Here is a 13,160-nt window from a genome sequence, read left to right as displayed (position 1 = left end):
ATAATTTGATTGTAATTTGTGTTCTGTTTTTTTTTTTTTTTTTTTTTTTTTTTGCCTGTCCCGTTTGGCTCTTTTGCCATCAGAATTGTTGTCTAAAGGCAAAGAAAGATGCCCAACGGATTTACTTTACCAAAGTGACCATCCCAGCCTTGCCGTAATGGTCCATTTGATTCACCTTTTATTGTTTATTTTATTTTCACTTACTGAATACGGGACAGACTTGACTGTGTTCTGTTTTTCCATTCTGTTTGTAGAACCACACACACATACCCACACCCACGCTAAATCTGCCATTAAAGAGCTGAACGATCATCCCCTGTCCTTGTTATTTTCTGGAGGGTCATAGTGGCACTTGACCTGTGCACACCCTGCGATCACCACCGAAGAACTGAACCTCATATCAGAAATCATCATAACACTTTTACTTTTTAAAAATTTCTCACGCCACCTTTGACCTAATTAAAAAAAAAAAGAGTCAATAAGGGTCTTGTGAAAAGAGTATTCTTTTCACAAGACCCTTATGAAAAGAATATCGAGGGAACAGTTTACCCTGCCCGGGATAGGGTTACCGGGGCCCCGCCTTGGAGCCAGGCCCGGGGAGGGTGCCCGAGGGCGAGCGTCTGGTGGCCGGGCCTTAGTCCATGGGGCCCGGCCGGGCACAGCCCGAAGAGGAGACATGGGCCCATCCTCCCGCAGGCCCACCACCCGCAGGAGGCGCCATAGGGGTCGGGTGCATTGTGTGCCGGGTGGCGGCCAGGAGCGGAGGCCCTGGCGGACTGACCCCGGCTGCCAAGACTGGCAATAGGGACATGGAATGTCACCTCTCTGGTGGGGAAGGAGCCTGAGTTAGTGCGTGAGGTTGAGAGGTACCGGCTAGATATAGTCGGGCTCACCTCTACGCATGGCTTGGGCTCTGGAACCAGTCTCCTGGAGAGGGGCTGGACTCTGTCTCAGTCTGGAGTTGCCCCTGGTGAGAGGCGGCGGGCTGGGGTGGGTATTCTAATACCCCCTCGGCTTGCTGCCGGTACGTTGGGGTTTTTCCCAGTGGATGAGAGGGTTTGTTCCCTGCGCCTTAGGGTCGGGGAACGGGTCCTGACTGTCATCTGCGCTTATGCGCCGAGTGGCAAGTCGGAGTACCCAGCCTTCTTAGAGTCCCTGGGGGGGGGGTGCTGGAAGGTGCTCCACCTGGAGACTCTGTTGTCCTGCTGGGAGACTTCAATGCTCACGTGGGTAACGACGGCGAGACCTGGAGGGGCGTGATTAGGAGGAACGGCCTCCCTGATCTGAACCTGAGCGGTGCTTTGTTTTTGGACTTCTGTGCTAATCACAGTTTGGCCATAACGAACACCCTGTTCGAACATAAGAGTGTCCATAAGTGCACGTGGCACCAGGACGCTCTAGGCCGTAGGTCGATGATCGATTTTGTAATCGTATCACCAGACCTGCGACCATATGCTCTGGACACTCGGGTAAAGAGAGGGGCTGAGCTGTCAACTGATCACCACCTGGTGGTGAGTTGGATCAGGTGGCGGGGGAGGACGCTGGACAGACCTGGTGCACCTAAACGCGTAGTGAGGGTGTGCTGGGAACGTCTAGCAGAGGCCCCAGTCCGCGAGATCTTCAACGCACACCTCCGGCAGAGCTTCAACAGCATTCCGAGGGAGACTGGGGACATTGAGTCCGAATGGACCATGTTCAGCGTCTCCATTGCCGAAGCTGCTGCATTGAGCTGCGGCCGCAAGGTGGTTGGTGCCTGCCGTGGTGGTAATCCCCAAATCAAATGGTGGACACCAGAGGTGAAGGGAGCCACCAGGCTGAAGGAGGAGTCCTATCGGGCTTGGTTAGCTTGTGGGACTCCGGAGGCAGCCGACAGGTATCGACAGGCCAAGCGGAATGCGGCTCGGGCAGTGGCTGAAGCAAAAACTCGGGTGTGAGAGGAGTTCGGAGAGGCCATGGAAAAAGACTTTCGGACTGCCTCGAAGAGATTCTGGCAAACCATCAGGCGTCTCAGGAGGGGAAAGTGGTGCTCTACCTGCACTGTGTATAGTGCTGGCAGAGTGCTGCTGACGTCGACTGAGAAAATTGTCAGGCGGTGGAAGGAATACTTCGAGGACCTCCTTAATCTCACTGACACGTCTTCCGAGGAGGAAGCAGAGTCTGGGGATGAGGGGAATGACCCGCCAATTTCCGGGGGCGAAGTCACTGAGGCAGTTAAACAACTAGTTGGTGGCAGAGCCCCTGGTGTTGATTAGGTCCGCCCCGAGTTCCTGAAGGCTCTGGACGTTGTAGGGCTGTCCTGGTTGACACGCCTCTGCAATGTTGCGTGGAGATCAGGGGCAGTACCTGTGGACTGGCAGACCGGGGTGGTGGTCCCCATCTTTAAGAAGGGGGACCGGAGGGTGTGTTCCAACTACAGGGGGATCACACTCCTCAGCCTCCCTGGGAAAGTCTATGCCAGGGTGCTGGAAAGGAGAGTTCGTCCGCTAGTCGAACCTCCTTTACAGGAGGAACAATGCGGTTTTCGTCCTGGTCGCGGAACACTGGACCAGCTCTTTATCCTCTCGAGGATACTTGAGGGTGCATGGGAGTTTGCCCAACCAGTCTACATGTGTTTTGTGGACTTGGAGAAGGCATTCGACCGTGTCCCTCGGGGTGTCCTGTGGGAGGTGTTGCGGGAATATGGGGTGTCTGGCCCATTGCTACGGGCCATTCGATCCCTATACAACCGTTGCAAGAGCTTGGTTCGCATTGCGGGCAATAAGTCGGACTCGTTCCCGGTGGGTGATGGGCTCCGCCAGGGCTGCCCTTTGTCTCCGGTTCTGTTCATAATTTTTATGGACAGGATTTCTAGGCGCAGCCAAGTGGCGGAGGGCTTTCGCTTTGGTGGCCTCAGAATCTCATCTCTGATTTTTGCGGATGATGTGGTTCTGTTGGCTTCATCGGGTGAGGGCCTCCAGCTCGCACTGGAACGGTTCGCAGCCGAGTGTGAAGCAGCGGGAATGAGGATCAGCACCTCCAAATCTGAGGCCATGGTTCTCAGTCAGAAAAGGGTGGAGTACCCACTCCGGGTCGGGGATGAGTTCCTGCCCCAAGTGGAGGAGTTCAAGTATCTCGGGGTCTTGTTCGCGATTGATGGGAGAAGGGAGCCGGAGATCGACAGACGGATTGGGGCTGCAGCTGCAGTAATGCGGACGCTGCACCGGTCCGTCGTGGTGAAGAGGGAGCTGAGTGTAAAAGCGAAGCTCTCAATTTACCGGTCGATCTACGTCCCTACCCTCACCTATGGCCACGAGTAGTGACCGAAAGAACGAGATCGCGGATACAAGCGGCAGAAATGAGCTTCCTCCGAAGGGTGGCTGGCCTCTCCCTTAGAGATAGGGTGAGAAGTTCGGCCATCCGGGAGGGGCTCAGAGTAGAGCAGCTGCTGCTCCACATCGAAAGGAGCCAGCTGAGGTGGTCCGGGCATCTGACAAGGATGCCCCCTGGGCACCTCCTGGGTGAGGTGTTCCAGGCATGTCCCACCGGGAGGAGGCCCCGGGGCAGACCCAGGACACGCTGGAGAGATTATATCTCTCGGCTGGCCTGGGAACGCCTTGGTGTTCCCCCGGATAAGCTGGAGGAGGTGGCTGGGGAGAGGGAGGTCTGGGCCTCTTTGCTTAGGCTGCTGCCCCCGCGACCCGGCCTCGGATAAAGCGGATGAAGATGGATGGATGGATGAGTCACTACATTTGTACTGAATAACTGCTTTTGTCTTTACTAACAACAGGAATTCTGGCAACTTAAATGTTCTTGTGTAGCTAACTATACTTTCTATACTTTGGCGGAAAGATGGTGGCGTGCACAGATGCAGTGGCTTCAGCCTCCCCACTTCTTTTTCTTTTGTTTTCCTTATTGCATAGCCAAACATCGGATATAACAGCCAGTTACCTGTTACCAATGATTATCAGCGGATCAACAACATTTCCCTGGAGAACATTGGGTGCTCCGTGGATTGTTATCAAGCAAAGGAACCGGTGGAAGGAACGCAAACAAAAGCAGGGTTGCCGGTCAGGCCTGCGAGCCAGGCTAAAGAAGCAGCCTTTTACACCACCGCTTCTCAGCATCTTCCTGACCAACGCATGGTCGGTCGTCAACAAAATAGATGAACTGAACCTTCTGTTCACCGTACAGCCACTCGTCCACAACTGTTGTGTTTTGGTCGTCACAGAGACATGCAGCTAGCAGGCTACACAAACCACCTCAGCGACTGGATGGCTACAGCGGGGAAAAGCAGAGTTTGTGCAAAAGCATTTACACACATAACAACTGGTGCACAAACACTAAGATCATCATCATAGTCTGCTCCCTGGACATAGAGACAATGTCTGTCGTGTGCAGACCTTTCTACTTCCCCAGAGAACTGCCCGCAGTGCTAATCACAGCCGTCTATATACCACCAGATGCAAATGTTAGCTCAGCCCTTGCCTGCCTGCACGTCTTGATCTCTGAACAGCAATGGACATGTCCAGAAGGAGTACACATAATCGCAGGGGATTTCAAAAAAGCATGCTTAAGAACTGTGCTGCCTAAATTTGTTCAACATGTGACCCCTGAGAGGAAATAACACCTTGGACCATTTTTACAGATCTGTTCCCCTCCCCCACCGGAGTATATCTGACCACCTCTCTCTGCTTGTTGTCCCGGCAAACACACCACTCAGGAAAAGGACAAAGCCTACCATCAGAACTTTCAACACCTTTTCTGAGAAATTCTGGCACAGCTGCAGGACTGTTTTGCCCTCACAGAGTGGAGTGTCTTCGAACATGTCAAGCTAGAGACTCAAACTACCGCAGTGCTGGGTTACATCATACATTGCATGGACACTGTCACCACAGTAAAGCAGGTTCGGGACTACTCCAATTGTAAACCCTGGATGACAAGTAAGGTTCAGGCATTGTTAAAGGCAACTCTGCAACTGTGCACACAAATCTCAGATAACAACCCTAAAAAGGTATGGGAGGGCCTTAAACACATCACCAACTCCAAAGGTAACAGGACAAATACAGATAACATGGACATCTCATTGGCAGAGGAATTTAACCACTTCTTCGCCTGCTTTGGGAGAACTGTAGACACCCTTACGATGTACACCACCCTGCCTATAGCCTCCTCTGAGCACATCCCACACACATTCACTCTCCAGCGTTTGCAATGTGTTTAAAGCAGTTAATCAGAGAAAAGCCGCTGGCCCTATAGGGAATACCTGGGATTGTGCTCAAAGTCTGTGCCGACCAGTTGGCTCCTGTGTTCACCAGGCTATTCAACCTCTCCTTGTTACATGCCACAGTCTCTCACTGCCTGAAATCAGCAACAATATTCCCAGTCCCCAGGTCCACCACCATCAGTGGCCTCAATGACTACAGACCCATTGCACTGACTCCAGTGGTTGCTAAATGCTTTGAGAAGCAGCTTCCTATAGCACATAAAGGACTGCCACCCACCCAGCTTTGACCCCCACCAGTTTTCCAATAAGGCAGGATGCAATTTCCACTGCCCTCCAATCTGCTCTGCATCACCTGGAGAATCCTGGGACTTCAGTAAGGATGCTCTTCATTGATTTTAGCTCGGCTTTTAAAACCATCATCCCAGACATCCTTATAGCCAAGCTGGTAAACCTGGACTTCTCCCCCCTACATGTGGATGGATCGAAAACTTTCTTACAGACCGATCACAATCTCTCAAGGTTGACAACCGGAGATCATGCTCCTTATCACTCAGCACTGGCTCACCACAGGCATGTGTGCTGAGTTCTCTCTTATACACCACCTACACCCGCGACTGCACCCCCACGCATCATCAGATTTGCAGACAACACCACTCATCGCCAACGATGACGACACCACTTACATAGATGATATCCAATGTCTGACAGAATGGTGTGACCACAATCACCTGACCCTCAACACCAGGAAAACCAAGGAAGTGGTCATGGACTTCCACAAGACAAAAACTGATCCCTCTCCCCCCTCTATAAAAGGGGACTTTGTGGAGAGGGTGTCCTCCTTTAAGTTTCTCAGTACGCACATTTCCGAGGACCTATCCTGGACTAAAAACACATCAGCCTTGGGGAAGAAATCCCAGCAGAGCCTCCATTTATTTAGGGTTCTCAGATAGAACAGGCTGCAGACTGTCCTACTAGTGTCCTTCTATCAAGCCACAATTGAGTGTACTGGTGCACACCATCCCCGTGCGGTACGCTGGTTGCACAACAGCTGATAAGAAGAGACTCCAGAGAGTCATCAGAACTGCAGAGAAGGTGATCGGCTGTCCACTTTCCTCCCTGGATTCCATTGCCAGCTCTAGATCTCTCTGCAGAGCCAGGGCAATTATAAAACAAAAACAAAAAAACACCTGCATCCAAGCCACCATCTATTCAACATCCTGCCCTCTGGAAAAAGGTTCAGTTCCATCAGGTGTGAAACCAATAGACTAAAGAACAGCTTCTATCCGTGGAATGTCAGAACCATAAATGCAAGTTAAGAGTGGGAGCAGATCTCTCCCATACAATCATTCTGACCCTGCTATTTGCCATTTATTATGTTGCTGCCTTTTTTTTTCTCCGTGCAATATTTTGGCAGATATGCAATTTCCATCCCTATCCTTAACAACTGTAGCCCTTCCACCCTTATTATTTAACCCTCTGGGGTCGCCGGACGCGTGTCAAAATCACATGACCAATTTAAGATGGCACAGCTACAAGATGCAGCGAGTCTGAGTCTCCATTTCAACTTGGGTTGAAAGTGCGGACTTCTAACTATATCCCAGTTTTTGAATTGTGTCAATGGGCCACGTAAAACCAGAGTTATGATAAAAAATACACGCAATGTTTTTTTCTGAACAAAACAGTGGTGTTTACAGCGGGAAGAACGGTAAAAACTGCATTTTCTACAGACAGCACTAGCAAACACTCTCTGCTTGCGAGTGAAAAAAGAAAAAACACCCCTTCCTTATTGGTGTTAGAGTTTATCATTTCAGCCAATCAAAATAATGATATGGCAATATGTGGCACTTGGTTGATTAGGGAGAAGGGGAAGTTTTTAGGAGGGACACCCGGGGCGGAAAGTGGGTGAGTGAAAGAAAGAGAGAGAGCGAGTTTTCATATGTGAGACATTAGTGACTTTTAGCGTGTTTGGAGGCTATAGTTAGTTTGTTGTGTAGTTATTGTTTTTGTGTGTCAGTTACACTGCTGAATGTCATATTTTCTCCAAAAAAGCCGTCAAAGGCAGATTCCAGTGTAAACGCTGTTCCCACGTGGAAAACTGGACTGATGCACCTCCTGATGTCAGACCTGCAGGCCTGTGGTGTTCTCCTCTGTCTTATACTGAACACAAACCATTTTCTTTTGGACTGGCATAAATAATTTGTGTGCCTTCTTATTTGATGCAGCACACCTGATTGTTCTGTAAATAGATTTAAATGGTTATATAAAAATGGCTGAGGCCTTGGCTGGATTTTTAGGTAAATAGTACCATATAACTTTGTTGTTTGCAAAACTTGTGCATAATTTTTACAAGTGTACAATTTATATTTGCATTTCAAGTTATGAAAATGATTCGTTAAACATGTTTGTGGGTTTTACAGTAAAAAATATACCTTTTTTCTACTCGGATTTTGAAATTTTTTTGTCTGAATTTAGATCAATTGTGCTAATATCGTATGCTAAAATGAAAAAATAACTCAAATTTCAGATATTTGAGGTTGTGCTGAAAATAATGATACCAAACAAGGCAAGAAAAACATATTTTAAAGGTAAAATATAAATATAAAATATAAGGTAAAATCAAAAGTAGTCAAAAATGGCCAATTATACCCAGGACCCCAGAGGGGTCTTGTACACACCCCCAAAATACTTGCTGTAACCCAAACATTGTGTATATAGTGTTGTTATACTGCTTTTTTTCTTTTCTTGTATATTGTTTTCTTTACTTTCGCACCTTTGTGGGCTTGCTACCTAATTTCACTGTGCAAGCAACTGTACAATGACAATAAAAGTTCTAAGTTATATAATATTCCTGTGAAATTCTACCTTTTGTCATGGTGGGCTGTGTGGCAGGCAGGCAGGAAAAAGGACCCAAAATGCAGGACTCTCAAACACGGACGTAAAACTCAAAGCACAGCTTTATTGCTGGGAAAAACCTCTTAATAAATTAAACTGACCAAAAAACTAGTGATGTGATGTTCTGTATCGAGGCTTCAAAGCTTGTGTCGAGTAATGAAGGGGGCGTTTCTGCGATGCGCGTAACGAGGCTTGCTTCATTTATGGGAGGAGCTGAAAATGATGACGTCCGAAGCCTTGCTGCCCGGCTGTACCACGTGACTGGTTCAGGAAGTGGTTTGAACTTTTCCGCGAGCTGTGACAGAGATATAAACCCCTCAGACTTCATTCAAAATGTGGGTGTTTGATGGAGAGTTGCGGTTAGTGAGAGTTTGGAGACCGTATGGAGGTTTATGAGAGTGAGGAGAGAAAGTCAGGAGAGAATGGAGCCAGCTAAGAAGAGGAGGATGTCCTCCCCTGTGTGGGAACATTTTGATCTTATTCCTCCCAACAAGGTATGTAAATTTCTACAGAAGATGTATTTTCATAATACTGATGGTGCAATACAATTTATGTTACGCTGTCTTTACTTTTGTACAAGGTGAAGTGCTTGCTATGTGCCAGGGAGAGTAAGTGGAACACCGATTGTGGAGCAAGACCAGGTGAGCCATCAAATGCCATGATAATATAGCATGCAGTAATGTTACTAAATGATATAACAATATTATACAACTATAATAAGTTACGTGTGTGATATTTATATTTGTGCTTTGTTTTTATTGTCTTTCCTCAGGAGAACAATCTCAAATAGATGAAGACCTGGTTAGCATGGTGATTGAGGACTCCCAGCCATTTAGCATTGTGGAGGACGAAGGATTTAAAAGATTTGTTAAATCGTTAAATCCTAGCTATGTTCTCCCCACTAAAAAGGTCATAACAGCAGTGAATATTTAGTTTTTACAGAATAAAATGTGAACAGGCAGGACTGAGGCTCAAAGCCTCAGTGTGTAGCTACACTACACACTGCTTCACAGCCACGTCGTACTTTTAAACAAAATGTTTTTTCTTTCCTTTAGGCCCTGAAAGTCATGATGGAGGCCAGATACCAGGAGATGAAGGAGAAAGCTAAGGCCAGCATTGAGAAGGCAGCAGCTGTGAGTCTGACATCAGATGGTGCTGCCAATATGGGGGCTTGTGCAAGGGAGCTACTACTCAAACATGCCATATGCATAGCTCACACCCTGAACTTAGCGGTGAAGAAGGCCCTTGACCAGACCCCTGAGGTCTCTGACATCTGAGCCAAGTCCAGGAAGATCGTGGGATATTTCAGGAGCAGTACCACTGCAAAGGTACGTTCTTAAGTGGCTTAATTACAGTTTCTTTAATGCTACTTAAGTGTGTAGTTCTGCTCCCTTGACAATCTAATGTATGCATTTTTAATTGTATTTTGTAAGGAGAGGCTTTCAGTGGCGCAGGAACAACTAAGGAAGCCTCAACTCAAACTAATATAGGAGGTGGAAACCCGCTGGAACAGCACTTATAATATGCTGCAAAGACTGTTCAAGCAAAGGGAGCCAGTGGGTGCTGCTTTGGCAAGTCTCACAACAGACATCCCACCTGTTTCATCTGAGAAATTTGGTATAATTTCAGAGTGTCTGGTTGTCCTAGCACCGTTTAACAATGCAACCACTGAGCTCTCTCAGGAAAAAAGGATGTCTGGGTCAAAGGTCATACCTTTGCTCACTATGCTGGATCATTGCCTCAATGAACAAATGGAAAAATCACCATCTTCTCTGGCTCAGAAGCTGAGGATGCTATTGAGAGAGAAGCTGGATAAAATAAAAACCATGAGCATTATGATGGTTCAGGAAACTTGGGTTTCTCAGCCCTGCAAGAGCTAGCGAAGCAGAAAAAAGACTGAAAGCAGAATGTGCTTCCGTAATGAGGGCCTCCACTACCTCCTCTTCCTCCGCACCACCACCACAGCCATCAACGTCACAAACTGTTGAGGCTGTTTCCCACGGTACTATTGTTATTGCATTTGAGTTGCATTTATATAAACTGATTGTTGGGTTTTCCTCTGTATCTATTATTGTATGATCTACTGTACAATATAAAGCGCCTTGAGGAGACTGATTTGGTGCTATATAAATAACATTGAATTGAAAATTGAATTTTTAGTATCACATAAAACTCTCCTTATTGTTTAGGTAACAACCTGTGGTGTCACCTGGATGAAAGTGTCAGGCAGACGCGAATATTGAGGTCCAACGGTACATGATGGAGCCTATTATTGGAAGGCTGGAGGACCCCCTTAAATACTGGAAGAGACAAAAATATGTCTATCCTCACTTATATAAGTTAGCACTGACATACCTGTGTACCCCTGCCTCATCTGTGCCCTGTGAGCGAGTGTTTTCAAAAGCAGGGGAAATATTGTCCAAAAAAAGAAATCGCCTGCGACCTGCCACAGTGGAGAAACTGTTGTTTTTAATTAAAAACCAATGATGTGCCCCCTAAACACTAATCACTGTCCATACCTCAACATTACAAAAGCACAACCACTGTCCATACCCCAACCACACCTCACAGTAAATGATCACTTCCATTTTAAGCATTTCCAAATAATCATTTTCCATACTGCCAGTATAAATATACACAGTATACTGCCATCACTACAATATACATGTTTTACACACTCCTTTTGTTGTTGACATTTACAGGCTGTGTGCAAAATGCCACACTCTTCAAATTCATGCCAACTAATATTTTTACATCCAGTAGGTGTCCTACTAGAGCAAATGAGACTTCAAGAAGCTTTGCGCTGGGGTGAACCAATTGGATGAAAAGCTTCAGGGCTTCATGAAGCTTTATCTACCCATCACAACAAAAAACTAAGGACTGGAAGAGGAAAACCTAAAAAGGCAAATGAGACAAAACACACAGCATGTAGAGGGTACAAAGCAAAAGGAGAACACAGGGCTTATATACACAGGGGAGTAATCAGGGAATGGGCAACAGGAGGGAGACACAGCTGGGAGAAATTAGGCTAACGAGACAGGGGAGAAGTAAAAATGAACACACTGACATGAGACATGAACTTTCAAAGTAAAACAGGAAATCAGAAACAACTCACAAAAATGCAAACTTGACAGTGACAGCTAGACAGAAGAATAAAACCCATGAAACAGAGAAGACAGTGACTGAAACTAGAGGCCAGAATAACAAATGACGTAAAGAGAACAAAACCAAGAATAACCCTTAATGCAAAATCAAACCGCACAACTCAAAACCCCAAACAAATCATAATTTAGAAAAACAAAACATAAACAGAAAAAGCTGGGTCAAAATGACCCAGAAACGTGACAACTTTAATGAAATGTACTTACAGATGGATCTGCTTTTTTGATTTGGTTCAATTTTTTTGTCAGACCCCCTTGCCCATGGAGGGCCTCCACCCCCTGATTACCAACTTTTCAACAGTTTGTCAGTTGTACCACCAGAGCACTATGCCAGCCATAAGCAAATTTATACAGTGCTACTGCCCTCACCCCACCCGATTTGCAGAGCTGATCATTAGCTCGATCTGCTGGTATGAAAGTGTGTTTGTCTTGTTAAGCAACAACCTGTATCTACAGTCATTAGGAGACACAAGAGGTTGTGGTGATACTTTAGGACAGGGGTGTCCAACTCTAGGCCTTGAGGGCCAGAGTCCTGCAGGTTTTAGATATAACCCTGGGTCAACACACCTGAATCAAGTGATTAGTTCATTACCAGGCCTCTGGAGGATTTCAAGACATCTTGAGGAGGTAATTTAGCCATTCAAATCAGCTGTGTTGGATCAAGGACACATCTAAAACCTGCAGGACACCGGCCCTCGAGGCCTGGAGTTGCCCACCCCTGCTCTGGGACTACTTTGAGACTGGAATGTACTTTGTGAACCACATGGAGGGGTCAGAGTAGGTAACATTGAAAGAACCTGAAACTACTGGCTAAGGATAATAGTAGGTAAAATCATAATTCACAAAAATTGCATAAAAAGCGCTTGCAGGAACAAAAACATAATATTCCAGAAACACGCTTTGCCGATCCGATCAGCTGTTCGTAACACTTCCCACATTGAAGCAGACATCAGCGCAAATGATCGCATGTCTGCCATTTCCTGCCCGAAACCGGAAGTGACGCTTTTTTTCGCTTGTAGGCCTTAAAAGCCTATACTGGAGTTTTTATAAGTCATGTTTGACTTTATGCCTTTCTGAATAGTTTCTGGGATGCTTAGAACTTGAATTGCATTGCTGGAAATAGTTTATTTTGATGCACGTGCTGTTTTCTTTGGAAATTTGCATCATAGGATTGTTTTTCGTTTTTCCTGCAGTATATAAAAATTGGTGTATCTCAAAAATAAAACTATGAAGACACTCAAAATAAATTTCCTGTTGTTGTTAACTATTTTTTGCAACTTTTTTGTATTTAAAGTTTTGAGGGATAAGCCTCTTAAATTTCTTTAAGTAGAAATATATGTAAAAAAAACAAAAACGATTTTTCATTTTTTTTGTAGTTTATTGCACTTTTTTGCAATTATGGACTTAATGCAGACATATTATTAAAATATGGGCTATAACAGTTGTAATGATGTATATCAACTTGAAATGCTCCCAAAAATGGGTCCATAACATGTAAAAATATAAAGTAAGCTCTGGTGGACTTGGTTCTATGGTAGGTCTTAAAGGGTTAAAATCCCTATAAACCTTGAGTGGGCAAACAATAGAAATTAAACTCTTTAAATGATAAATACATTTTTTAAAGACGGAGACTACAGTACGCAGCGGTAGCATCTCTTCCACAATGTAGCCTGCAATCATTATTTTAAGCTCACCTTCAGACGCTTTCTGTGCTGCTGAAGTAAAATCAAGTTTTGCCTGCTTAGCAGGAGTTGCCGCGCTGTTATCCATGGATGATGAACAAGGATCACTCAGAAGTGTTCATCTACTGCACCTTAGAACACACATGCATCAACACTACAATGAGCGGGTGGAGGGAGGTTTGGAGTCTTCTCCCACCCCCGTTCTCTGCGCCTGCTGGAGCG

The 13,160-nt window shown here is 46.1% G+C and overlaps 1 protein-coding gene across 1 annotated transcript in view; it reads right to left on the bottom strand.

Moving 5' to 3' along the window:
- LOC309693744 (uncharacterized protein) overlaps positions 1-13,160 on the bottom strand; it is a 38,412-nt gene that overhangs the window by 5,072 nt on the left and 20,180 nt on the right. The gene's annotated exons all lie outside the window — the stretch shown is intronic.

Source organism: Aulonocara stuartgranti, assembly GCF_965226115.1.
Source record: "Aulonocara stuartgranti genome assembly, chromosome: 18".
Taxonomy (NCBI): Eukaryota; Metazoa; Chordata; class Actinopteri; order Cichliformes; family Cichlidae; genus Aulonocara; species Aulonocara stuartgranti.
The sequence above is the reverse complement of the archived record's forward strand: the minus strand, read 5'-3'. Positions and strand labels throughout refer to the sequence as shown.